General features: G+C 55.0%; 1 protein-coding gene and 1 long non-coding RNA gene across 2 annotated transcripts in view; one reads left to right on the plus strand and one right to left on the minus strand.

Moving 5' to 3' along the window:
* FOXK1 (forkhead box K1) overlaps positions 1–25,730 on the plus strand; it is a 67,134-nt gene that overhangs the window by 18,698 nt on the left and 22,706 nt on the right. The gene's annotated exons all lie outside the window — the stretch shown is intronic.
* On the minus strand, positions 18,117–25,234 carry LOC130704828 (uncharacterized). Its single transcript, XR_009005311.1, has 2 exons — positions 25,031–25,234; positions 18,117–18,809 (listed from the first exon to the last, which is right to left on the minus strand). It is a non-coding gene; the product is annotated as an uncharacterized LOC130704828 (long non-coding RNA).

The raw sequence follows: 25,730 nt of genomic DNA on the forward strand, positions 1-25,730 counted from the left end.
TCAGACTTCACCTTTTATAACTTTCAGAATCGTAATTTCATTTTGTTCACTGTTATTTAAGCAGCCAAGGAAGTTTGAGGTATTTTTAACATGATAACTAAAAAAAAAGGGGTGGGAGGGGTAAAGATTTTAAAGTCAGTAACTTTTTAAAGGAGCAGACGAGGGTCTCTTTGGAGAACTCTTCTATCCACAGTGACTTTTTTTTCCAGAGGATTCCATATGACTAACGTGGTAGTTAACAGAAAGTTAAAAGTCTTGAATTCTCAAGCTTTTTGGAGAGTTTACTTTATCAGCCTGCTTTCTCTAATTTTCCTAAAAGTCAAAATTGTTCAGTGTTATTTCTTTCTGGAGGATTCAGTCTTTAAAAGAAAGCAAAAAAAAAAAAAAAGAAGAGTGCACTTTAGCTTTGATGTTACATATCTATGCGACCTTTATTTTTTCAAACTTTCTGGTGTCACATACACGCTTACAGAAAGTTTGGAAAATACAGAAATGTGGGACGGAGAAAAGCCGTGTACAGCTGCTCTTCACCGAGATGACCGTCGTGGCATTCAGCATGTTTTCCTCACGCCTGTTTCCTTTTAAAAGACCAGAGCAGGCGCTTTGCTGAAACTGCATATTTGCAATCCCTACTGCTGGGGGATCGGAATGCAATTAGCTAGGGGCTTTAAAGCACCTTTTTTATGTTAATGTCTGTGTAGCTGAGTAGGTTAGGATCCTGCCCTGAGTTGGGAGTCCCAGCAGGGTGTCGAATGCGGGCGGGCGGTGTGGCTGGGCTGGCAGAGGCCACTGGACACTGACAGCTGTGGCCAGGCTGAGTCAGGGCAGGACCTGGCTTCTGTGATTCCCTCCCCACCCAGCTCCGTCATCGTGGGCCCCAGTTTCTACCAACTGGATCAGATAATGCTCATGGTAACCAAAACCAATATGTGATTTCTAGTTTTTTCTGGATTGTCTTCAGCCTGGAGGAATGTGGAAGATAAAAGATGCATCTCGTTAGGGACTTATCACGGGGTGGCGTGGTGTTTGGAAGCGTGAGGGATTATTTCCCTTGCTGTAAGTGCCCTTGAGTCCTGTTTGACCCCGAGGTCAGGGTTGGTCCTTCCTTCGCCTGCCTGGGTACCACACCCCATACATCCTCTCCTTCCATATGTGACTCCCTCTCGAGGGGCCCACAGAGACGTCCCACTGTTGTGAGCACTTTTTGCAGGGTCTACAAAGAATTTTACTGAAACTGAACAAGTAACACAAGAGCTCGGTACTTGTTATAAGGTATAACTTAGCTGGTTTATACCTTAACTGAACTCCATTGCATTTTCTTTGTAAAAGTGAACATTAAAACCGAAGGGTTTCCTGCTTTCGTCCCTGTGGAGAAGAGATGCTGCCTTCGTCCCCGCGCAGATCCCAGGGCGGTGATACTGGGCAGAGCGTCGGCCTCCAGCCTTGGGGACAGAAGGCTGTGTGCCTGGTTTCCATCCAGTGCCCGGGCCCTGTGGAGGCGGGCGCTGCTCAGACACTAAGCGCCACTGGAGATCCGGGCCGGGGGCGGGCTGCGTCGCGAGGGTAGGCGTGTACCCCGGAAAAGTGTCTCGCTCCGTTTTTATTCCAGAGAAAACCATTCTGACGAATAGCCCATCAGGGATAAATTGATGGGTTTGAGGCTGCAGTTTACATAACAATTAAACCGGTTTGGTTTATCCCCACGCTGCTGAAAGCAGGCTTCTCCCTGCACAGTTATTCAGTGTTATCGATCTGTTTGATGACCCACTTCCCCCAAATGGATCGTTTCTTCTCCACGGTGCTAAAACACGTGCAGAGATGTGGGGATCTGCGGTAGCGAGCCAGTGGCTTTAAGAGCCCCCGTGGAGGGCCGGCTGTTTGCCAGGCGGGGGGTGGGGGTTGGTCCCTCGGCCTGCCCCGTCTGCTGCTTCACGCATGTGGAAGCGTATTGTCCACAGCACTGTTTCCAGGTCTCCTCCCAGTTCTGAGCTGAGTGCAGGGAGAGCCAGGCCTCACCGCTTGGGCGGATACTGGGGATTAGCTGGGAGATGTGGTGGCCTTTTCTCCCGGCCCCCAGGATGGTAGGAATGCGCTCCGGGGAGGGCCCGAGTCCTCAGCCAGACACAGGCCTTTTCACATTCTGCCTGTGCTGGTAGCTGCTCGCTGGGCTCTGTCGTGTGCTTTCTCCAGGACAAACCCGGGCGTCTCTAAACAAGCCCCACTGCTTCGTAAACCGCAGCTGGTTACCGGAGAGGACCCCGTCTCCCTGAGGAAGCCCGGGCTAGCTTCCTGCCTCTCTGATCGAGCCTCTGTGTTATCAGTGGCCTGCGGTCAGTCGGAGGGGATCGCAGAGAAACACCACTCCCTTGGAAAAGGTTGAAAGGGTTAAAGTCTAACTTGACCTTAAATGATGGAAAGTAATTTTCTTGGTTTAGTGTGGGATACCGTGTGACAGAATGAGAACCGAGGTAGCGAAAGTATAGCAAATTGGTGTAGTAAAAACACGGACGTTTGCTCCAGGTGGTGTAAACTTCAACCTTCGTGTGATCTGGGAAGGAATTTTCTCCCGGATATTTGGTGAAGCCCTGGCTGCTGGGGGTGGCCGCCGGCCCCCGGCTTCCCCCCTCTTGGGGAGTTCGGGGGGTGAGGGTGGCAGTGAAGCGCTGCTCCTGGCTGGCGACATGTGGCCTCCGGGTGAGTGCCGGGTGTCACCTGGAGCCTCGTCTGCGCTGTCGGGCCCCCGTGCAGCCCCCGGCCAGCCGCCCTGCGCCTCCGCCCCGCAGGGGTTGCCGGCTCAAGGGGCCGTTTGCTGGGCCCGTCGTCCTCTTATTCTCTTGCGCAGCGTCCACCGCCTTGCTGCCGTGTCACAGGCCTCTTTGCCCAGGTCGCAGGCCCTACCTATCTCCTCGGAGGGTCCATCACTTTCATTCTCGGGGCCCGTGCGGGGCCAGCACTTGTTTGTCAACAAGCGCTCGGTACCTGCGTTGGTGAGTGAAAGGCTGAGCGGACGCCCGGTGGACCAGACGGCCCTGCCCGGGCCTGGGGACCCGGCCACTGGGCAGGCCTCACCCGCGTCCTCCCCACCTGGAATACTTCTTGCTTTTGTGACAGCACGTGTGGCCTGCGAGGCATGAGGGGGCAAAGTTTCAGAATTGATCTTTGGTTAATTTTGCCACCATAGAGTTCAAGTTGCCCGTTAAACGGCCGTTGGCCCGAACGCTTGAGGAGTGAGACGACTCAGTGCGATGACAGCCCCTTGCCCGTGGGTGGGGACAGGGGACAGCAGGGGCGAGGGCCGGTGCTCCGGTCAGCGCTGCTCTGAAGCCCGGTGGCAGCACGGAAACGACTTTTTAAAATAAATTTCGTGGTGGTAGGTTGATTCAGCAGGAGTTTTTTATGGTTTTATTGTCAACTTTGTTTCACAAAATCCAGTTTCTTTGTTTCATCCTCTGAGGAGTTAGGAGGTCAGAGCTTGCACAGGAGCTGCCCTTTGCTCTCTGGGTGACTTGGTGACTTTGGAGGAGTGGCCTGTACCTCTTAGCCACAGTGTCCTGTCTGCAGAGCAGTGCAGATGCCGGCTTCCCTCTGAGATCACGGCCGCCTCAGTGAAGGTTCTGTTTAAAGGAAGTTTCCTTCCAGGACCCACACGTTGGCTTCAGGGACAGAGCATCCATCCGGGTTTTAATCGGCATTTGGATTAGGGGCGGAGTGCTGGGAATCTGTGTCGACAACTGTCTGATGCTTCCAGTGAAAACATCGCCGTGGCCCTCGTTTCTGGCACCGCAGGTCTGCCTGGTCCTGGCCGTGGAGGGGGGCAGCACGCGGGGGCCAGGCTGTCTGCCCCGCGGCGAGGGGGGCCTGATCTGTCTGCGCGGCCGAGGCTGCTTTTAATAGAAGCTGAACTCGGAGCCTCTTTTCTCCCCCACGTGGAGTTACGAGTCTCAAGTTTCTCCCCCTTTGTTGTCTTCCATCTGTCACTGTAGTTACTTATTGCTGTCCTGTTCTCACTTCTCCTGTTCTGTGTCTGTCGTTCCTCCTTGGTGGTGATGTGTGTGTGCATCAGTGGATGTGACCGATGGGCGCTGGTTGGCCACTGCCCTCGCCCTTGGGGTGTATGGAGAGCAGGTCGTGATTCCTGGACCTCAGGGAGTTTCAGAGCTCAGAAGGGCCCTGGAGAACACAGAGCAGAGGCACCAAGACCCTGACCCATGAGTTGGTTACAGGTGGCAAAGCTGGGACTGGACCCCGCATCTCCTGACCCTTAGTCACCATTGCTTTTTCTACTAAAACAGCCTGTTTCTTTGGGATGTTATGCTTAAGACAGTTTATTCTAGTTTAATGTAAGAATCACTGTGCTGGCATTTGTCCTGCAGGTACCACCAGAAACACGAGGGCAGTGAGTTCCCACCCCTCTGCATAGGGCAGCTCTGGTGAAGCAGAGGTGAGGGCTGCTTGTGGTCTGTATTGTGATGTATCAGTCAGGGAGGCGAGGGTGTCGTAACAAATGTACCAGCGGCTCAAACACGGAGGAGGTAAGTCACCAGCCCCTTCCAGGTGGTACAGGGAGGAGAGCGCCTTCCCAGGGGGCCGGAACAGGAGCGGGCACACTGCCCTCCTCGAAGCCTTGGCCCAGAGATGGTTTGTATCCCCCGCTGACATTTCCTTGGTGAGAACGAGAGTCAGGGATGCACAGAACCACACGGGATGCTGGGAAATGTTTAGCTCTGTGCCCCGAGCAGCTTGCGGTCACTGTAGCGAGAGAGTGATGTGGATGTTGCGGCCGGGGGCCTTGGGTGAAGGGAGATGGGGCGCTCCCCGTGGACCTCAGGCAGCCTGGCACGTGGGAGGGTGGAAACACATGCTCAATCCCAAGGCCAGTGGGGGACCCTTGGAGGTTTCGTAGTAAGCGAGTGACGCGATTAGCCCGTGTTTCAGGAACCCAAGTCAGCACCAGCCTGCAGACGGAGTGTAGTGAGGTGGGCGCTTTGTGAGGAAAGACCCAAACACCAAACCCATAGGAGAACCATGAGGGCGACGGTAACTGCGTGTATTTCCTGGCCCTTGGCTCGTGCCCTGTGCGCGTCACGCGCGGTCTCACCGTTATCGCCATGGCCCCACGAGGTAGGTGTGGTGTGTGTTCCCACGCTTGGCGGAGGAAGGACCTTCCCGAGGCCACACAGCTCTGGATCACCAGGAAGCAAACGTTCAGATGTGCAGACCCGGAGTGCTATGGCCGCAGGGAACGGGGCCCGAAGTCAGGGCTCAGGGCTGGAGGCTCGAGCTAGGCCTTAACGAGCTGATTTTGGTTAAGGTGGACTCAGGGCGTGCGTGGGGCAGGGACCCAGGTGACAGGCCCACCGACCCCAGACATCGGGAATCAAGATGTGCTTTTGGAGGGAGGTCAAGGTGGGCGGGACTAGAGCCGGAGGGCTGGTGCACAGAGGGGGGACAGTGGCAATGGGGGTGGCTCCGGAATCCTTTCCCAGCGAGGCCGAAGCCAGGCACGTGGTTCTTAGATATTTGAGGTGGATTGTTTGTGCTTAGTTGTTACTTGCCCTCATGCGTGAGACAGGCCAGGAGAGTGGGGACGAGGTCCGAGCCGGCGTTTGGCGTCTCGTGCGTGGTCCTGCGGGCTGCGGTGCCCACTCGGGTCTCTCCAGCATTTGGTGCCTGCTCATCAGTGTGGTTAGTTTATTTATTTGTTTATTTATTTTTGGCTGCGTTGGGTCTTCGTTGCTGCGCGCAGGCTTTCTCTAGTTGTGGTGAGCGGGGGCTACTCTTCGTGGTGGTGTGCGGGCTTCTCATTGAGGTGGCTTCTCTTGTGGAGCACAGGCTCTAGGCGTGCGGGCTTCGGTTGTTGTGGCACACAGGCTTAGTTGCTCCGTGGCATGTGGGATCTTCCCGGACCAGGGCTTGAACCCGTGTCCCCTGCATCGGCAGGCGGATTTTTTTTTTTTAATTTATTTTTGGCTGCGTTGGGTCTTTGTTGCTGTGCGCGGGCTTTCTCTAGTTGCGGCGAGCGGGGGCTACTCTTCGTTGCGATGTGCAGGCTTCTCATTGCGGTGGCTTCTCTTGTTGCGGAGCACAGGCTCTAGGGGCGCATGGGCTTCAGTAGCTGAGGCACACAGGCTCAGTAGTTGTGGCTCGCGGGCTCTAGAGCGCAGGCTCAGTAGTTGTAGCGCGTGGGCTTAGTTGCTCCGTGGCATGTGGGATCTTCCTGGACCAGGGCTCGAACCTGTGTTCCCTGCATTGGCAGGCGGATTCTTAACCACTGCGCCACCAGGGAAGTCCCAAGTGCAGTTACTTTAGACGGAAACGTGCGGGGTGCTGTGAGTTGTGTCTGCTTTGTGTGTAGTTTTGATCGCGCTGGTTTTGAATAATCCAGACTGAGGACTGAGCCGCCCTCTGGAGAGTGGGGCTGGCCTTCGCTAGGGCTTCCCAGCGCCACTCGCCCTGTGTGTACAGAGCAGCACCGCCCACGGCAGACGGGACAAGTTAAGGTCAGTCTGATCATTCACTGTCAAGGGATAAGCATTTCTAAGACACAGTGAAACCCATTTGTTCTGCCTTTCATACGTCCTTGGGAAAGAATACTGATAGTTGACAATCAAACTACCACTCTCTGTGAATTCTGGATTTATTCTTGTCATCTTGAAAATGGTCCTGTCTGCATTGGACTTAAATGTGCCAGCTCCCTGGCTTCTCATTTTACAGCTGGGGTTTTCTGTCCTCTCACCTTGCTAACCTGCTGCTCTCCTGGACGGCTGACAGATACTTAGTTCTGTTTATGCTTCCGAGTGCGTTCGAATCCATTTATGATTAAACACTGTTCAAACATTCAGGGTGAGATTTATTGCTGCAGAGTAGGGCTGATGAGAATGGGGGGCGGAGGCTGTGCATCATTTCTCTCTGTTTATTTCCAGTTGACAAGAGATGGCATTTATTTTTAAATTGTGCTCATAGCTCTGTGACTTCTGCAGAACTACAAACAAGATTTCATTTTAAAATTATGGTAAAAAAAACAGACAATGGTCAGTACTTCTGAGGGGCAGGCCAACTCCCTGGCCCCCTTTGGCTGATAAACTTCACATCCAGGTTCATAATCAGATGACCAGGTAATTTATCCAAGTAAATTTGTGACTTAATAAAAAAATTGGGGGGGCTTCCCTGGTGGCACTGTGGTTAAGAATCCGCCTGCCAATGCAGGGGACATGGATTCGATCCCTGGTCCTGGAAGATCCCACATGCCACGGAGCAACTAAGCCTGTGCGCCACAACTACTGAGCCCACGCTCTAGAGCCTGAGAACCACAACTACTGAGCCAGCGCTCTAGAGCCTGAGAGCCACAACTACTGAAGCCCACGTGCCACAACTACTGAGCCTGCGCTCTAGAGCCCATGAGCCACAGCTACTGAAGCCCACACGCCTAGAGCCCATGTGCTCTGCAACAAGAGAAGCCACTGCAGTGAGAAGCCCGCGCACCGCAACGAAGAGTAGCCCCCGCTCGCCGCAACTAGAGGAAGCCCGTGCACAGCAACGAAGACCCAATGCAGCCAAAAATAAATTTAAAAAAAAAAAGCTTATAAAAAAATTCTTTTCCTACCCAATTACTTTGATAGTTGCTTACATTTTTAAATAGTCAACAGAGAAAGTTCATAACTGTTCATAACCTTTAACTGTGTAAACTTTAAATAGTGGGAAATGTTTTATATAATTAGTTCAGCACTGTTGCGTGCGGGGCCCTGAGCTGGCCCGGGGTCAGGGCTCCTGGAAAAGCCAAGGCGGGAGAAGAATCAGGAGACGTGAAGCCCACGCAGCTGCTCGTCCTAGGAAAGCCCACGAGAGGTCGGCTTCCTAAACAGGGTGCTGGGGGCCCTGTGCTCTGATGTCTCAGGCGTCGCTGAGATGGTGTTTTTGAGTGACTCCCGGACCTCATCCCAGGGACGGGACAGGGGGCGGTGGGGAGTCGTCTCTGCAGATTAATGGTATCCTCTACCCTCTTGCTCTTCTCACGTTCTGTTCTAATAAAAGTTGGGGTGCTCTTTGGTTTGTTTCGTCTCTAATGCACATCTTAAGTTCTGATGTAAGTACTTTTTGAGGAGGTGATTCACGGCCGCAGCTCAAGAGCTGCAGGGGTGCGGTCAGCGGGCTTCCTCGTCTTCTCACCGCAGCCTCCGTCCCACAGACCCGCCCAGGCGTCTCACCCGGGAGGGGCTCCGTTTCCCCGGAGAGAGCCGTGGGGAGCGTGTGTTCTCACCTGCCCTGCGGGAAGTCTGTGTGCCGCGGGGGCGCGCACGGAAGTGCACGGGAAGCGCACGCGGGGGCGTGCACGCGGGGGGCGCATGCGGAAGTGCAGGTGGAAGCGAGCGCACGCGGAAGCAGAACGCAGTCAGAAGCGCGGCAGGCAGCGATCATCAGGCTTCCCCCGGGCAGGGAGGGCAGCTTCTCTGGTCAGCTGAGTCTCCTGGCGGAAAATCCTCGGAGGGAGCTTAGCTGGGACTGTGCTGTGTGTCTGGGTGTTTCATCTCGAGGAGGGATCAGGACTCACGGCTTCCGTCCGCTGGCAAAGTGTGTCTCAGGGCGAAGCCATGAGTGTCAGGCCCACGTGTGCCACGGGCCCGGCTCCCGGCTCCGGGGACGTCTGTGTGCCCTGCCGGCCCCGCTCTGTCCGCACACTGGCCGGGACGCGGGCCTCCTCTGGCCGGGGGCACGGGCTACGAAGCCTGACCTACGTACGAGAAGCCGTCTGTTTACCAGCTTTTGACTTGAGCAGAGCCAAGTTCAGAATGAATGGACGGGATGATGTGAAATACTCTGGTGTTGTGAAACAGGAAACTGCCAGTTCTTTGTTTCTCGCTGTAACTGACCGAGGGGATCCAGGTGGTGCCAAGTGGCTGAGCAGGGCATGTTATCAAGTTGGGAGTCTGGGGCGGCTCACAGATTCCACCAGCAAGAGCGCTCACATCCACAGCCAGTTCCTCGAAGACGAGAAATATAGGGAAAACAAGATGAACGAAAGCAGTGCCTCCTCTAGCGGCTGGTCCCAGGGTGGGATTGCCAGACTTCAACCTAGACCCCACCGTCTGGAAGCTGTAATTAAGGGGCCAGAAATGAGGGCCGCAGGATAGGGTGTCTCTGCAGAGCTCCTGGGCCGCTGTGGTCCGTGTGCTAGCAGACTTCCCACATCCTGGTGGGCTGGGGGGCACTGGGCATGCGCTCGGTCAGAACGCACGGCCCAGTCTGTCCAGTTCCCGGGGGGAGGGAGAGGAAGGGAGCCTGCCGCGTCCTTGGAACGGGCACTCCAAGGGCAGGCCGGCTGTCCCTCCTCGTCCTGGACCCACGGGCTCCCATCAGGCGTGTGTGCACCTTCCGCAGCCCGTGAGCGGGAGCGTGGGCATCTCCGTCTCAGAGGTTCGCAGCTGGCTGACAAAGGTGAGGAGGAAGGACACCTGCGGGGTTTAATTTTATGTATTATTTGAAGCTGATTGCTTGATTTTTCCTTTTCTTTTTTAAAGTAAAAGTTAAAGCCCATAATTGGTTTACGTCTGATTTTCTTAGTGAAGCCCCTCTACAGCCAGAGGGGAGGTTTGCAGCGCATGGGACCCGCGTGCTGTGACCAGGCACCCTGGCCCAGAGGCGAGGCCCTGTGCCCACCCCTGACCCCTGCTGCCAGCTGGGCCTGGGCGGCCCCTTCCTCTCTCCTGGAATGCAGTTCCTCATCTATAAAAGCAAGTGCTTGGGGCTTCCCTGGTGGCGCAGTGGTTGAGAATCTGCCTGCCAGTGCAGGCGACACGGGTTCGAGCCCTGGTCCGGGAAGATCCCACATGCTGCGGAGCAACTAGGCCTGTGAGCCACAATTACTGAGCCTGCGCGTCTGGAGCCTGTTCTCCGCAACAAGAGAGGCTGCGATAGAGGCCCGCGCACTGTGATGAAGAGTGGCCCCCGCTTGCCACAACTAGAGAAAGCCCTCGCACAGAAACGAAGACCCAACGCTGCCAAAAATAAATAAATAAATAAATAATTTTTAAAAAAATTGCTTGAGCCACATGGCTAAGTACTGTTGATTCTAAAACGTTATTATGCCAATGCATTTGTAGTTATAGGATGTTAGTCCACGTTCCCTTGTAGAATAATTAAAATTCCTACAGGATATGAAGACCACAGCCCTTGAGTTGATCATGTGTTTTGTTCAGGTGTGTCAGGTTTTGTTTTGTTTTTTTTGTCGCAAACACAGTGGATTATTAAGCATCTTTACCGTCACCTTCTCTTCATGAATGTCTGCAGACACTGTTTTATGTGGATGAACCAGCTGTAAGGTTTTTTATTCCTTCTACGTGATAACTCAGTTTTGAGATAAAGGGGAGCGAATGCCCCCCACACGTGTTATATAGTCCAGGGTGGAGTGTGGGTTGCTGCCCAAGTGAGACCCCGTTGTTACGTGGCTTTCCACTGTGGGCTCCAGCTCCACAGGTGCACATGTTACTTTGATAGGTTCACAGGAAGTTGTCAACACGTTCCGAGAGGTCCCCTGTATACCTCACCCGCTTCCCCCTACTAGTTACAGCTTACGTGATTGTAGGACAGTATCAAAGCCAGGAAACTGACGTTGGTACGAGGTGCGTGTGGTTCTGTGTCGTGTTACCGCACCTGTAGATCTGTGTGATCGTCACCTCCCCCAAGACACATGGCTCTCGCCCCACCACCCAGTTCTCCCTTGCGCTCGTCACACCTAACCGACCCCCGCCCCGAAACCCCTGGCAGCCACGAATCTGTTCTCTGTCTCTGTGACTTTGTCATTTTGAGATGTGACATAAATGGGAGTTCGGCTTTTCCAAGCTCGGCATCGTGCCTTCCATCCAGGCCGTGTGGGGCAGTAGTTTGTTCCTTTTTATTGCTGAGTAATCAGCATCCCACTGTGTGGGGTTCCACCTGTGTTTCCTGAGGGACACCGTAGCTGATCCCAGTGTCTGGCTCCTACAGATAAAGCTGCTTTGAACAGTCACGGGCAGGTTTAGAGTAGACGTAATCTTCCTTTCTCTGGGATAAATGCCCAGGAGTGCAGTCGATCAGTTGCATCATCAGGGTATGTTTAGCTTAAGAAGCTGCTAACTCATCTCCCGCAGGGGCTGTGCCGTTTTCCATTCCCAGCACCAGGGCAGGCGAGGCCCGGCTTCTCCGCATCCTCGCGGCATCCGGTGGTGTGGCTGCTTTCTATCTTAGCTACTCTTCTAGGTGCGTCGCCATCACTTTGCACTTCCCAACTGGCTGGTGGTGCTGCACGTCTGTCCGTGTGCTCATTTGCCATCTGGGTGTCCTCTGCAGTGAAGTGTCCCTTCGTATCTTTTGTCCACTTTCTAACTGAATTGTTTGTTTTTTCCTGTTGGGTTTTGAGAGTTCTTTACACATTCCGGATGGTCCTTTGTGCGACGTGTGGTTTGACATTCCTTCTCCCAGCCGGAAGCTTGTCGTCATCCTCTGATGGGCTCTTTGTACAGCAAGAGTTTTAAGTGTTGACAAAGTCCAGTTTGATTTTTTTTTTTCTTCTTTTATAGATCATGCTTTTGGTGTCACGTCTTCATCAAGCCCTAGGTGCCAATTTTTTTTTTTTTTGAATTATTTTCCTCCTGTAGATAATATATCATTTCTCTCTGGCTGCTTTTAAGACATTTTCTTTGTCTTCAATTTTCAAAAGGTTGGTGTGGATTTCTTTGAGTTTATCCTGTTTGGGGTTCAGTCATCTTCTTGAATCTGTAAGTTTACTTTATTGCCAAATTTGGGGAATTTTCAGCTATTTTTTTACCCCACCCAGTTTCTGTTCTCCTTCTGGGACTTGGATAACCTGAAGTTAGACCTTTTGTTGTAGGTCCCATGGGCCCCTGAGACGCCAGTCATTTATTTCAGTCTCTTTTCTCTTTGTGGTTCAGGTTGGGTCATTTTTATCGTTCGAGCTTTGAGTTCACTGATTACTTTCTCTGTGCTTTTCGTTCTGTTTGAGCCTAGTCACTGAGTATTTGTTTCAGGTATTATATTTTTTTTAGTTCTGAAATTCCCTTTGGTTCCTCCTTTTTTTAAAAAAAAAAAATTTATTTTATTTATTTATTTATTTACTTATGGCTGTGTTGGGTCTTCGTTTCTGTGCGAGGGCTTTCTCTAGTTGTGGCAAGCAGGGGCCACTCTTCATCGCGGTGCGCGGGCCTCTCAACTATCGCGGCCTCTCTTGTTGCGGAGCACAGGCTCCAGACGCGCAGGCTCAGTAGCTGTGGCTCACGGGCCCAGCCGCTCCACGGCATGTGGGATCTTCCCAGACCAGGGCTCGAACCCGTGTCCCCTGCATTGGCAGGCGGATTCTCAACCACTGCGCCACCAGGGAAGCCCCTGGTTCCTCCTTATATCTTTTCTTTACTGAGATTTTCTATTTCTTATAATTGCTCATTGGAGTTTTTATAATGGCTGCTCTAAAGTCCTGGAAAGATAATTCTGACACCGGTGTCATCCTGTGTTGGTGTCTGTTGACGCCTTTTCTCATTTTGTTTGAGATTTTCCTCATAATTGAAATCTGGACATTTGGCGTATAATCTTTGAAGACTTTGGACCTTATTTAAATCCAGTATGTTATTAGCACTCCTCTGACCCGGCCCTGGGAGAAGGGGGGACACCCCGTTATTTCCCACGTGGCTTCCCCTGATGCTGAGGGCGAGCGCAGGCGCACGCGTGTCACCTCCACCCCTGCTGCTTGCTCTCTGTACTGGCCTGTGTGTCCCCGAGTCCTCAGCGGGAATGACACGTCTCCTAGCCCCTCCGTGGGCCCAGCCTGTGTCCCCTGTCCTTGGTGTGGATGGCATGTGTTCTCTGGTCCTCAGTGGGGGTGGTGTGAGCCCCCTGTCCTCGGTGGGGACGTACTGTGTCCCCACCCGGGATGGGGAGGATGTGTGTCCCCGCCCTCCAGGGGGGATGGTGTGATTGGCAAGGGCTGGTCTCCACCGTGGGTTGGTGGCTGAGCCAGACCTCGTGAATCACCAGCCTCACTCGCCGTGGTGCCCTCTCATCCTGCCACCCATTTCAGTGCCCTTCCTCCCCGCCAACAGGATTAGACAAACCTACTGTAAACTGTTATAAGCTGTGTGACCTGTCTTCCCATTCAGGTAGGTCTTTTTTTGTCCTTTAATTAAGTTTTATAATTTTTCTCCATAAAGGTGCTGCGTACCTGAGACTTCCTTTTTATTCTGTTGTTATCATTGTTGCTTTCAGAGTTTTCCATTTAATGAACAGCTTTCTGCCGTGAAACTCCGGGTGCTGTTATTGCTGCCTTGAAGCAGGTCTCTGTCGAAATCTAGCTGTGCTTTATTATGAAGCCGCCCCAGATTAACACGGGGTCCTGGGCTCTGTGGAGGCCTTGCATTGTGTGTGCTGTCGAAGTGGATGGAAAATCCCACCAGAATTTCCCAGGAGGCGCCTGCGGCTTCATGGCCTCTGACGAGGGTGTAACCCTCTCCAGCAGCCTCGGTGAGACGGTGGCCTTCCCTGGGACAACAGGCCTGTTTCCTTTGGGCAGGCGGTGGGCCTGCAGAGCGGCAGTCATTCATCTAAATCACATAAAGAAGGGACTTCCCTGCTGGCACAGTGGTTTAGAATCTGCCTGCTGGGCTTCCCTGATGGCGCAGTGGTTAAGAATCCACTGCCAGTGCAGAGGACACAGGTTTGAGCCCTGTTCTGGGAGGATCCCACATGCCGCGGAGCAACTGAGCCCGTGCACCACAACTACTGAGCCTGCGCTCTAGAGCCCGTGAGCCACAACTACTGAAGCCCGCACACCTAGAGCCCGTGCTCCGCAACAAGAGAAGCCACCGCAATGAGAAGCCCGCGCACCGCAACAAAGAGCAGCCCCTGCTCGCCACAGCTAGAGAAAGCCCGCGTGCAGCAACGAAGACCCAGCGCAGCCAAAAATCAATAAATCAATAAATAAATCACATAAAGAATTTTCTTACACTTTGAGAGTGAGAATAATGCCAGCCCTGACCTGCGAGTCCCCACGGCTGGCGGCTCAGAGGCAGTTTTCCTGTCTCTCCGTCTCGCCTCTCCTGGCATATGACAGCCAGCAGGAGGCCTGGGCCCCGTCCTGGGAGGGGGCCGCCTGAGCGCCCCGAGGGAGGACGGAGGCCTGCTGTGCGTCGAGGTCGGAGGCGACCTCTCTGAGCGAGGCCGCTAATGCCAGGAGGCCTGGTGAGGAGGCACGGGAGGGAGCAGGGGGCATCGGAGAGGCTGGCGGGGCCCGAAGTCTGCATCGTCTCCCGAGAGCTGTGGGCGGTTTCTAAGCTGAGCAAGGACCCGGTTTGTGGTGGGGTTTCACCCAGTCTGTCCCGCTGGCCTGTGGAGAGTGGCGGGAGGGGTGGGAAGCGGCAGAAAGCCCTCGGGGCTGGCCTGTCACCCGGGAGCAGAGTCCACGGGGTGCGGGAGGGGACGTCAGAACTTTGGTTATTGTTAATCTTCTCCTTGTAAAGTGTATGTGTCACGTTTCATGAAGTGTGTATTAGCGGACGGCATCATGAATATAGTTCATAAAGAAGTAAGCAAGTATGTGTAATTAGGTGGTGATGCCAAGACATTGTCCCGATGGGCGACGCGGGTAGAAAAGTTCAGTGATGAGAAGTCCTGACCCACGAGTGGGCTCGCGTGCTCCAGCCCAGCATCTGATGAACGTATGGGTTTTTGCACGGAATTTAATAGTATTTTAATTTTTAATTGTAGAAAAGCCTCTGAATATTTAAATCTTCCCTGAGTTGGCCCTTAGAAAAAAGAAAAAAACTTGCTTCCCATCCGTAGACTACCACGGGGTCCTTGCGGGGTGACTCTCCTTGGCCGGTGCATCCGCGGCAAACCTAGGATCAGGTCTCTGCGTTGCGTGGTCTGTTTCTTCTTCCTCTGAGTAGTGACCCACGTTCAACGTCACGAAAGTAATTGACTTTAAAAGGTGCGAGTACCGCAGCTCACCTTGGACTTTGCAGAGGAGATGGATTGGATTCTCCCCTAGATTTCCACTGAAGGAGCACAGGAAAACTGGGGAACAACCGAAAAATAAGGAAGATGGTGAGAGCTGTCCGTTCCGTTTTCATTTCAGAATTAGACTTCTTGAACAGCAACGCAGCCCTTTCTCCTGCGGGAGCTGGGACCTGCGCGGACCCTCCCCAGGGGAACCGAGCTTAGCTGTGAGTGGCGTGGCCGCCCTCCCGCCCGCGCCCCGGTCCTGGCTGGCAGGGACCTCGTGGGAGAGGTGCCCTGGCTTAGGCCCTGGGCCTGGGGCTTGGTTGTGTCAGGGAGGTGTGCGTCCGAGTGAACATTTGATGTCGCCTCCGTTGCTGCCCGAAGACAAACCCCACGAGGTGGGGCTGCGGTCTGTGTCCTCCATCCTTCCCAGTGTCCCTGCTGCAGGGACTGTCCAAGGTGTGTGGTTCTAGAAACCCTCGGAAGCTGTGCCCGGGTTCTCACTGTAGCCTCTGACGTTCGTTGGCGGTACTTCCGTAGGGAAGGGAGTGCTCTGTGAGTAGGTTTTCCCTGAAATCTTGGCCAGAGGACGTCTGGCGCCCCCAGTGGTGACCGTGCTGAGAGCAGGGCCACGGTGCCGGCCGTGGGCAGACTCAGTGGCGTGTGGGCAGCTGACGGCCTGGGGTTCGCTCATTACGGCACAGGAGGTTTCCAGGGGCCTCCCTCAAAGACCTGATTTACAAGGAAGTTACGGAAACTTGACTGGCCTGCTCCGGGGGCCCCTGACCCCTGACCCCTGACCCCAGCGCTCCGCTCTGGCACACCTCCGCTTCTCCTTTCTCCCTTTGGTTTGGGTCCAGAAGCCCCTTGTGCAGAGCTCTCTGTCGGGGTCTCTGCACGGCGGCAGTCTCTGCGTGAAGAACCCCCAGAGGGGGTGACAGGTGGGGCACCCCCCAGACGATGCCATCCGGACGAGAGGCTCAGGCCCCAGCACCCCATTTGTCAGCGTCGTGATCCTGAATATAAAGCGTCCTCTCTCTACGCCCTGGTTCCCTCATAGTGGGCGGGGAGGGGTCTGTCTTGGGACAGAGCCGGGGCAGGACGCTGGGCTGCCCCACCCCAGAGTGACCGGTACCACACTGGCCTTCGGGCCCGCACGCCGCCCGGTGCCCATACATCCTGCTCCTCGTCGCGGGGCAGGATCACCGCGGGGCAGCGCAAACAGCAAGGAATTCAGCTTCCAAGCAGAGGCTGTTCAAAATCGTTGTCATTAGTTTTTAAGAAACTGAAGTGCCCTTGCACCTCCTGCTTCTCCATGTGTCGAGGCCCTTGGTGTGCTGGGTTCTCAGTCTGTGTGGGTGCGGGGGATGGTGCTGTAGCAGCCCCGCCCGGTGCCCAGCTGGGCAGAGGACGGCCCGTGGTTGGTTTATCCTTCAGTGGAGAGCTCTGGCTTATTTTCCTTTCTTAAGCCATACAGTTTTGTTTCATCCAAAACGTGTAAAGGACAGAGGAATCACGCGGCCGTGTGTTGAACACAGACTGCAGGTGGGCCGGGCTCTGGGCCCAGCTCACATCAAGGCTGCCTCCATTTCTCTGTCCCACCGTTCCTGGCCCGGGGCTTCCATTTCAAGGCCATCTCCTTGCCCACGGTGGTTGCTGGCATGCCGGTCGTCACATTTCCACTCCAGGTGAGGAGTGGGGGGAAGGGACGATGGGCAGTAATACCCCCTCAGGCGGTGTCTGTCTGCTCTCCAAGGGCTTTCTGCGACTGTGTCACTTTCTATGAGTCACCCCCCGGCAGGGGACGCTGGGGATGTGGGCACCCAGGAAAAGGTGGGGGGGGTGGAAGTGGGTTTGGGGTGGTGCCTGCCCTCATGCACCCCTTCACCCCACACCTGCCCCCCGCGGAACTCCGCTCACCAGCCTTCCCCTGGAGGCCCTGTGATCGGCTCCCCCCACGAAGCCCGGGTTCCTTTGGGTGTGGGAGCTGCCCTGGGGGAGCACCCCCAGCTCCCCGGCAGGGAGGCCCTTGGACCGCCGCCCCCGTTCTCCCCTTGCTGGGGCCCGTTGGGGAGGACAGAGGGGAGCTGTGTGTTGACATCAGCAGGGGCGGTGGGAGGAGGTCACTTCTCGCTGCTGGGCCGGAGGTGAGAGCCGGGGCGGCCGCCCTGGGAACGAGGGCGGGGCGGTGCGCTTCCATCCCACCCGGCCTCGACAGGCGGCAGGCAAGGTTTTCTCCACCTCTGTCGGCTGTGATACCTCCCCGGGCGCTTCGGCAGCTTTCACGGTTTCGTTCTTCGGGGAAATGGGCTGGACGCCTCGTGCGGTGCTTGGGGGTGGGGGGTGGGGGGCAGGGGGAGCCGCCCGCCCGCCCACGAGCCAGCCCTCCCTCCCCAGCCTCTGTGCAGGGCCGCTCCGTCCGGTTTCCGAGTGTGCCTGTCGGATTTTCCAAATTAGGAAGGGGAGCCGAGCCGGGCTGGAAGCAGTCACACACGGTTCCTGTTGTGTTCCGACAAGTGGAACTTTTTTCTCTTCTTTTTCCTTAACAGCAAAGGCTGTTTGCTCTCTTTGGAGGTGGAGCTGCGGTTTGTGTTTGGGGTTCCCTCTCGAGCTTTGCTGCTGTCTCCGAGGCTGGTATCTAAAGGAAGGTCTTGGTTTGGGCGGTAATGCCTGGGTAGGAGGCTCGTGGGTTTGCCTGCAACGGTCCACTCAGGAAGGACGCGCTCCCCCCGGCCCTCACGGTGGGCGGTGGCAGTGGTGGTGACCACACCTTTCTGGCAGCGCCTCCTGGGCTCTGCCTTCAGCTTCTGAAGCGTTTCCTTGGCCAAGTTTAACAGAATTGAACTCGGGCCTTGCCAGGACCCAGAAAATAAACGTGCACAGCAGATTTCTGCTGTCTTCTTGTTTCTCCCCCCTACCCCCCAGTGCAACAGCCGCCCTGTCCTGGAGCCTTTTCTTTCTGCCCCTCAAATTTATAGGCGCTGTGATAGCACAGAGCCCTTTCCGGGATGTCCTTAAAATACACGTATTTAAATATATCTCAAGTGTCCAGAGAAAGGGAATATTCTGGTTAGTCGATATACTCAACCTGCTCAGTGCATGGTCTGCTGGCACATGTAATAAATAATAGCCAGTGCTACTTTTAAATTATTATTATCATTACATAGTGTTGTATTATGTTACATGATTGAATTTCACGTTGATTAAGGTTTAGGCAGTAGACTGTCGATTTTGCAGATTGGGTAACTGGAAGTGTTAAGGCCCCAGCGGCTGACAGCCCCTGACCAGTCTCAGGTTCCTAATGTCACATCCGCATCTCTCACAGGAGGGGGCGGTCCCTGACCTGAGGAAGCCCGTCACTGCTGCTCTCTGGGTGGAATTTTTAAGCGTAAATGCGGTTATTACTTATTTTGTGCTAGTCCTTGTTGCGTCACACCTGGCTTTTTCCTGGTTCTTCATGTTCGTGCTTAGACACCCCGTCCTTGGGAGGGAGAAGCTGTGTGTTATGTGGAGATAATCTGGGCATCTGACTTCAGATCAGGTTAGTGTTGGAATGGGCCAGTGTTGATCACTGCACAGACCACTGTAGTACCCACCCCCCATCTTCAGTGGCGCTTGACCTGGTGGCAGCCCGGCCGGCCGGGCTCTGCACGTGGAGTGTCTGCAGCCTGCAGGCGGTGGTCGGGCTGCCAGCAGACGCTCCCATTTTCACACGAGTCTCTCTGCGTAAAAACTGTGGACGTGGATTTGAGTGGTGAAATCAGCGGCCCCTGCCCTCCATGTGTGATGGAGGGATGCCAGCTGTCCTGTGATTCTCCGGCTGAGTGATTCTACGAAACACAGAGAAGGCATGTTGTCAGTGTCCTTGCAAGGTTAACCCAGGGTCAGAAAAGTCTGATCGTTTCCCTGTGGTCTGGCCGCTGGGTTTCGGTCGACACCCTCCAGGGTGCCTCACCCATGTGGAAAGAATCGCTCTCCTGCCTCACACCCGCCTTTACCTCCCGAAAGACTCTAAGTTACACAGAGACGCGGAGCGTGGTGAGCTCCCGGCCGTGTGCACCGGCATGTGTGTGCGCGGCATGGAGGGGACAGGCAGCGGCCGAGGGGACACTTCCCTCCGGGAGCCCGCGGTCTGGGAAGCCCGGCGGGGATGCGCAGGGGCCCTTGAGGCGGGCTCCGTACGGGGGGTGGCTTCTGGGGACAGAATCTTGAAGAAGGTGAGTCTGCTGGTACACGGCCAGGCCCTGTGCTTGGTGGCAGCCCGTCGCCCGCGAGCTCTGCCGTCGCCGTGTGCATCCCAGCAGCGGTGCCGTGTCTGGAGCTCCGTCCCTGGAGAGCCCGGCCTTGTGCCCACACTTGAGTCACCCAGTGCAGGATGCCCCGCTGCAGCGCCCGTGCAGTCGGCAGTGACCCTTAGGGAGCCAGGACATTTGAAGTGGAATTCTGATCTTTGTAGTTCCTCCATTCACCCAACTGGATCACCTTTGGTGTCTCTCAGGCAAATCTGGAAGGTATTTGCTTTTTCAGATATATTGGACTTTCTGCCCCATTTGATTTTCCAAACTGTAAAGCTTGGGAGCTCGACTTACACAGTCATTTTTTTGTTTGCTTGTCTTAAACCTGATGCTTCCCCACTGAGGGATAAGAGTGTCCCTGGGCAGATGGCTTGGGTTCCTCCCCAGGGTGCCTGACCTTGCGTGTGGCTCTGCTGGGACCCTCTGTGTCTGAGGTCCAGGCTGCGGGTAGCCTTGGTGCGAGGAGGAGGGACAAGGGCCTCGCAATACAGCAGCACTCGTCAGTTTTTTTGGAGTAGGATGACTTGAGGTTTTGCTGGTGTGTCTGGGACCCTGCGGAGCTGCTGCCTGGTCAGGACGGTTGTCGCCCCGCCTTCGCCTTCCCGGGGCCTGGGCTGTTTGCTTGTTCCCTCTTCCTGGATGGAGCTTGTGTTTGGATCACGTGCTCACCCCTCGCCGGTCCTCACGGCTTCCCAGCACAGCAGTGAACTATGGCCTCTGCAGCCTCCAGCCTCCTCTGCTCGGTTCTGTTTTTGGGTTTTGTTTTTTAAAGATGTTCTAGCAAAATGTATTACGTTTTTAATAGAGATAGATATTTTAGGTTAAAAACACTTAAGGTGATCAGAAACCTTTGATTTGGGGATTGTACATGTAAAAGGTTTTTCAAAACCATTTCCTGAACTGTCTTATTGTTCTTTGGAGTTCTTACGAAACTCAGAGCCTCTGGTATGCCAGCTGCAGACCTTCTGTAAACGAGGGTTGCTTGTTGCCCGGGGCCCACCCGGAAAAGCCGCCTGCTGGCCTAGAACACGCCGGCGGGGGAGGGCGGGGCCGCTGGCTGTCCGCTGGCCCCCACGCCTGACCATTTTTCCACTACTAGGCTGTGGTTATTTTCAAAATTTGAACGTACTGGTCATCAAATGTGTAACAGCTTTTCCCCCCTATTCTTGAGTCTTTCACTTCTTAAAGGACACAGTTACAACATTTAAAAAACATTGTGAAAGACTCGAGGTCTCCGGCAGTATCACCCTTACCCCGGGGATGTTTTCACTCCTCCTTCTGTCCTTGTCCTGCGAGAATGACCGAAGCGGGTGTCATCGGCCGCTTGCTGTGCTGGCCTCGCCCGCCCCAGGGCTCCTGCTGCACCAGGCCTGCCTGCCTGTCTCCGGTTTACCAGGGAGGGGCCTTAGATTCAGCCACTCGCCCCAGGTCCCCCACAGCGGCCCAGCGGCCCATTCTCAAACCAGGTCTGTCTGATTTCAAATCCCACGCCTTTAGCCGCAATGCTGGACCGTTTAGTCTCTGCTGTTTTCACTTGTCATTGTGTCATCAGCATTTTTAATGTTCCTCCATGGGCCCGTTTTAGTGAGTGCTTATTACCTGTTAGGTACTGTGTGAGCGTCTAACTACTTTGCTATTTCATTTGATACTCACACGAGACCCCTACACAGTACACACCATAAATACCCCAATTTTCCTGATGAGGAGAACAGATCAGATGCATTAAGAGATTTGTCCAGAGACAAACAGTCCTGGAAAGCGTCCTTTCAAATGGCTGCATGATACTCCTCCATGAATGTGCACTGAGTTCATTCAGCTGTTCCTCACAGGGAGCTCTTTAGCTGTTTAGAAATTAGAACGGAGGTTTGGTTTTTGTAACGAAGGTCAGGATAGCAAGGGAGGTGGATTTCTTTTGCGTATAACAGTCCCAATGTAATCTGATATGGCAGCTCCAGGCTCACTCTGTTCTGTTGCTCTGTTACCCAGTGTCCGTTTTATGGCCCACCATGGCTGCTGCAGCTACTGCCATCGCACCCACATTCTGGCCATGGGAAGGGAAGAAGTGAAGAAGACACTCTCTTCCTCTTAAGGGCACAAACCATCGCATCCCGCTAACCAGCACAGTCTCATGGTTGCCCAAGAGGCAGAGAAGCGTTGTCCTTAGTCGGGCAGCCATGTGTCCAGCTGAAACGAGTTCAGTGTCGAAGCAGAAGAGGGCGCACGTCCAGGGGACTAGCCATCTCTATCATAGTCTGCCCTTTCGGCCCCCCACGTGTTTGTGACCCTTCTTCTGACATAAAAACCACTCATCCCCGTTGCCAAGGGAGGCGGCCCAAGTCCCACCCGGTGACCGCATCGCGGAGGTCCAGGGTCTCTGTTACGTGTGCGTGCCCGCATCGGGGCACCCCGAGTGGTGGATCTGTGAAACGCTGTGCCGAGGAGAAGCAGAGGAAGGCGGTCCCTGCTCCGTCTGGAAAAGGGAGGAGCGGGACGCACACTCACTGGTCACAGCCGCTCTGCTCTCAAAGGCCCTCCCCAGCGGGGCAGGTTCCGGGGGGCCCACCCGGCTGCCCCCGTGTCTGCACGTGGAGGGCTCTGTGTCCGCCCGCCTCCCCGGCCTCCTCCGAGGTGCTCCGGAGACGTCGCTGCCGTGCTTCCTGGCGGCGCCCCGGGCCGGGCAGGTTGGGGAGGGACGGTCATGCCTCCTCGCAGGCCAGGTCGGGGCTGCTCCGACTCCGGCGTCTCCGAGCACGTTGGCTCCGTCACATCCGCAGGTCAGGTGCACAGCAAGGGTCTCTGGGGGCGGGTTTCACTCTTGAAAACTCTGTTCTGGTCTTTTCTGCCGTTGGGCTGGGGCCTCTCTGCCTGTCTCACCTGAGTCATGGCTCCTTTGAGGCCACTGAGGCTGCAGGCTCGGTGGCATCGTTCCCTGCCCCGGGCGCTGGTCCCCGTGGACCCCTGCAGCTTGTGGCCTCCTGGGCACACAGGCTCCGCCCTTGGGTATCTCGGGGGACCGCTGGACCCGGCACAGGGAAGGTGACCAGATTTCTAGCCTGCAGCAGTCGCGTCCTTGCCCTCTGACGAGGCAGCACCCTGTACTTCAAACCGTGTGACCGCCCTGGCGACTCCTGGCCAGCGGCAGTTCTGTGCTGGCCACGAAGCAGGGTCCCGGGCCGCCCTCCCCGTCACTGCCTGAGGAGGGGAGTGACTCTCATTCAGGTGTTAAACCTCCTGGCCTGAGCCTCCAAAGTTTTCTTGTATTTTCTTCGTCTTTTCCGGGTAATGTTTTCAAGCCTGTCACCCAGCCTTCCTTGTGAAGTTTTCTTTTGTGTCACATTTACTTGTCCACGGTCCTTGTTTTTCCCTGGAGGTGCCTTTTGGGGCTGCAGTCCGTGGGTGGCCGAGGTGGCGCCCTCTCCCGTCCCGGGGATACAGGTGGTCCGTGTCCTCTCCGTGAGGACTGAATGATGACAGAGAAATTACATTTCTTTTCTGACAACTTCCTGTTGGTAGGGCTGGTGGTGGGCTTCCTCCCTAAGGACGAGATGGGAATGAAGGTGGGTGACAGCCCGAGTCCCTGAGGCTCATTAGTGGCCGAGCGGGGCCAGACCAGCCTTCACGCAGGGATCTCTGACCTGATGCTGAACAGGGCAGCTTCACGGGGAACCGAGGCAATACCAGTTTGGCCCAACGTCCAGGAGGAACAGGTGGAACAGCTTGATTCCACCGCAGTGAGAAGCCCGCGCGCTGCAACGGAGACCCAGCGCAGCCAAAAATAAATAAATAAATTTATATGAAAAAATAAAAACAGCTCGAATGGGTGCGGCTCATACACTGCAGGAAGAACCCACTTGGATCGTCCAGGCCAGTGGTTTTCGGGAGACCCGGGGAATCGTGCAGCTGCTGCCACAGCCGACGGCTGGGCATTTGCATCGCCTCCGAAGGAAGCCCCGCGCCCGTCTGCAGGACCCCCACCCCGCCCCGCCCCGGGCAGCCACCAGACCACTGTTGCCTCTGCAAAGCAGGGCGAGAGTTCTGTGCAGAACTCGCGGGCTTGCACGCAGCCTCCCTTGGGCTGGTGGGCGGTGGTTTCCAACGCGCATGCCCACCTTCGGCTGGAACCCCGACGCATGGGCAGAGCGTGCTTGGGTCCAGCCTGAGCGTGGAGCACCTTCAAGAGAGGAGCTCTGACTGCAGAACACGCTCATTAAAGCTCCAGCTGGGGCCCTAAACCAGAACGAAAGTGTTCCAGGGAGAGAAGCAACAGTTGGCAGACTCGGCGGGCACCCTGGGGAGGCATCTGGTTAAAATTAAGCAGCTTCCTGGTATTTTCTCCTCCTCCTCCCGGGTGGGAGATCAGCTGCCTCGGGATAATTTTTGGAAGAGTGAGTCAGGAGATGCTTTTGAAATAGCTCTTGCAGTAACTAATGTGAAAATGTTTATGGTTAAACCTTAATTGGAAAATCACCGTTCCAGTAGGAAACTGTCGTGCTGCTGTCAGTTATGGATGGCAGCAGATTTTGCCGTTGATGACATGCCCAAATCCCTGACCTATAAAACGCTGTGCTTTGTTTCACTGAAACCCCAGCCTGTGTGCATGTACTGTCTGTCTAGCGTCTTGGATTTGAACTGGAAAGCGTCTTGGAGGTGGTCTCTCCTGCTCAGAGCATCCAGGGCTGCAGAGGGGTTACGGCAGGTGGTCTCACAGCGGAAGTCAGGCTGGGAAGCAGAGGGAAGGGGGCCTGACGATGCTCCCCGGCATTTTGCCTCCTCAGCCCAGGGCCAGGCAGGCACTGACCCCCGCCCAGAGCTCTTCTCTCCGGATCTCGTGCCTTTTCTCATCTTCACCCTAAACCCCATTTTCTAAGATTCCCCGCCTGTCTTGTGACCTCTGTCAGAGGCCAGAAGCCACAACCTCTTTCTAGTTGGTATTGACAGTTGTAGTTGTAACATGATCTCGAGGTTGTAGTCTGATCTCACGTTAACACAGGGACTTGCACTATGCAGGAAGTCAGAACTCCACGCGCCTCGGGCAGAGAGTAACACGTAGCTTGTTTTGTTAATTTGCAGCAGTTGAAGGAAGAGACAAATGGTCAAGGGCCGTAGAAACTCCTTTTTAACTGTTTGTCAGCATTACTGCCTTCCTACCTAGCACTGGTGGAACAGGTGTGTGTGCGTGTGTGTGCGTGCGTGCATGTGTGTGTGTACACAGACACCCCTGCTGTTCATCCAGTCCTGTCCTTCACAGGTGGAGCTCACCTCAGTCGCTCTCTGCTCACCTGTGTGGAGCCCTCAGCCAGTTCCCAGGCTCGGGGACACCGGGCCCATCTCGGACTTGGTGGGGATGCATGTTGACTCTGACTTACAAAAGCTGACCAGCCTCTGGGTCTGGAGAGACCCTCGGCCTCAGAAAGCATCTTAGGCAAATGTGTGATGTCACTTTCTAGCCAAAGTACTGACGGAGGAAATTTCCATTGGGTGGTGGGGAAACTAAAGAAAGTGGAAAGGACAGCAAACATTTCTTTAACTGGCGTACAAGACGGAGATGGCAGGCGATTTTTAAGTAGCCTGGGGTGGCCCTACAAGGAGAACCCTAGGGATGATGTCGCCATTCCAGACCTCCCCACCCTCATCCCTAACGTTCTGGTGTTCAGGCTGAATTGCCCAGAGTCAAAACAGCATCAAACAGGAAAACAGCTTCTGTTGGAACAGTATCAAGATCGCTTTGTTCTGCTTTTAGATTGGGAAATACAAACCTGGTAGCCGTGGGTCCCAGTGTCCTAGTGCCTCACTGCCTGCCGCGGGGCTCTGCCTGGACAGCCACATGCCGCCGCTCTCTGCTTGGTGTCTCCGGAAGAATCTGTGCTGGCCAGTGAGGCCAGCTGGAGTTCCTGATTTTCTCTGTGAGATGCAGGCAGGGGCTCTCAGAGTAGACGCGTGTACTGCTGAGTCATTTCCTGAGAGGTGGGTCTCCCGGCGGAAGGCTCGCGAGCACCCCTGTTGGATGCTGGGGTGCCAGGTCACCACCTGCCATGTCCCAGCGCCTGTTCTTCAACCTTGTTTCTTCAAAGTTGTTTTACTAAGAGAAAAGGGAATTGGATTGCAGCAGTGCTTGCTCTGTGGGTGGGAGGTGGGAGGTAATTGGCTACTTAGACAGTGTATTGAATTGAATTGAATTGACTGGACCAAATCTCAGGGACCTTTCGGTGTGCACCCTGTGTCTGCTAACCACGGTTAGCAACTTGCGGGTAACTGGTCAGTTTAGACATTAGAAGGTGTGCCTGACAAGTAACGCCCCGCTTTACAGGTCAGAGTGTGTGGGAGGGAGATGAGCTCTGGGCTCCTGTGCGCACACAGGGAGGGACTGGGGTCTGCAGTGGCCTGGGGCGGGCGGTCCCCTGCCAGTAGAGGAGGCGAGGCTCGGGGCTCGTGAGGCCAGAACGGACGGTGAAGGCA

Source organism: Balaenoptera acutorostrata, chromosome 15, assembly GCF_949987535.1.
Source record: "Balaenoptera acutorostrata chromosome 15, mBalAcu1.1, whole genome shotgun sequence".
NCBI lineage: Eukaryota > Metazoa > Chordata > Mammalia > Artiodactyla > Balaenopteridae > Balaenoptera > Balaenoptera acutorostrata.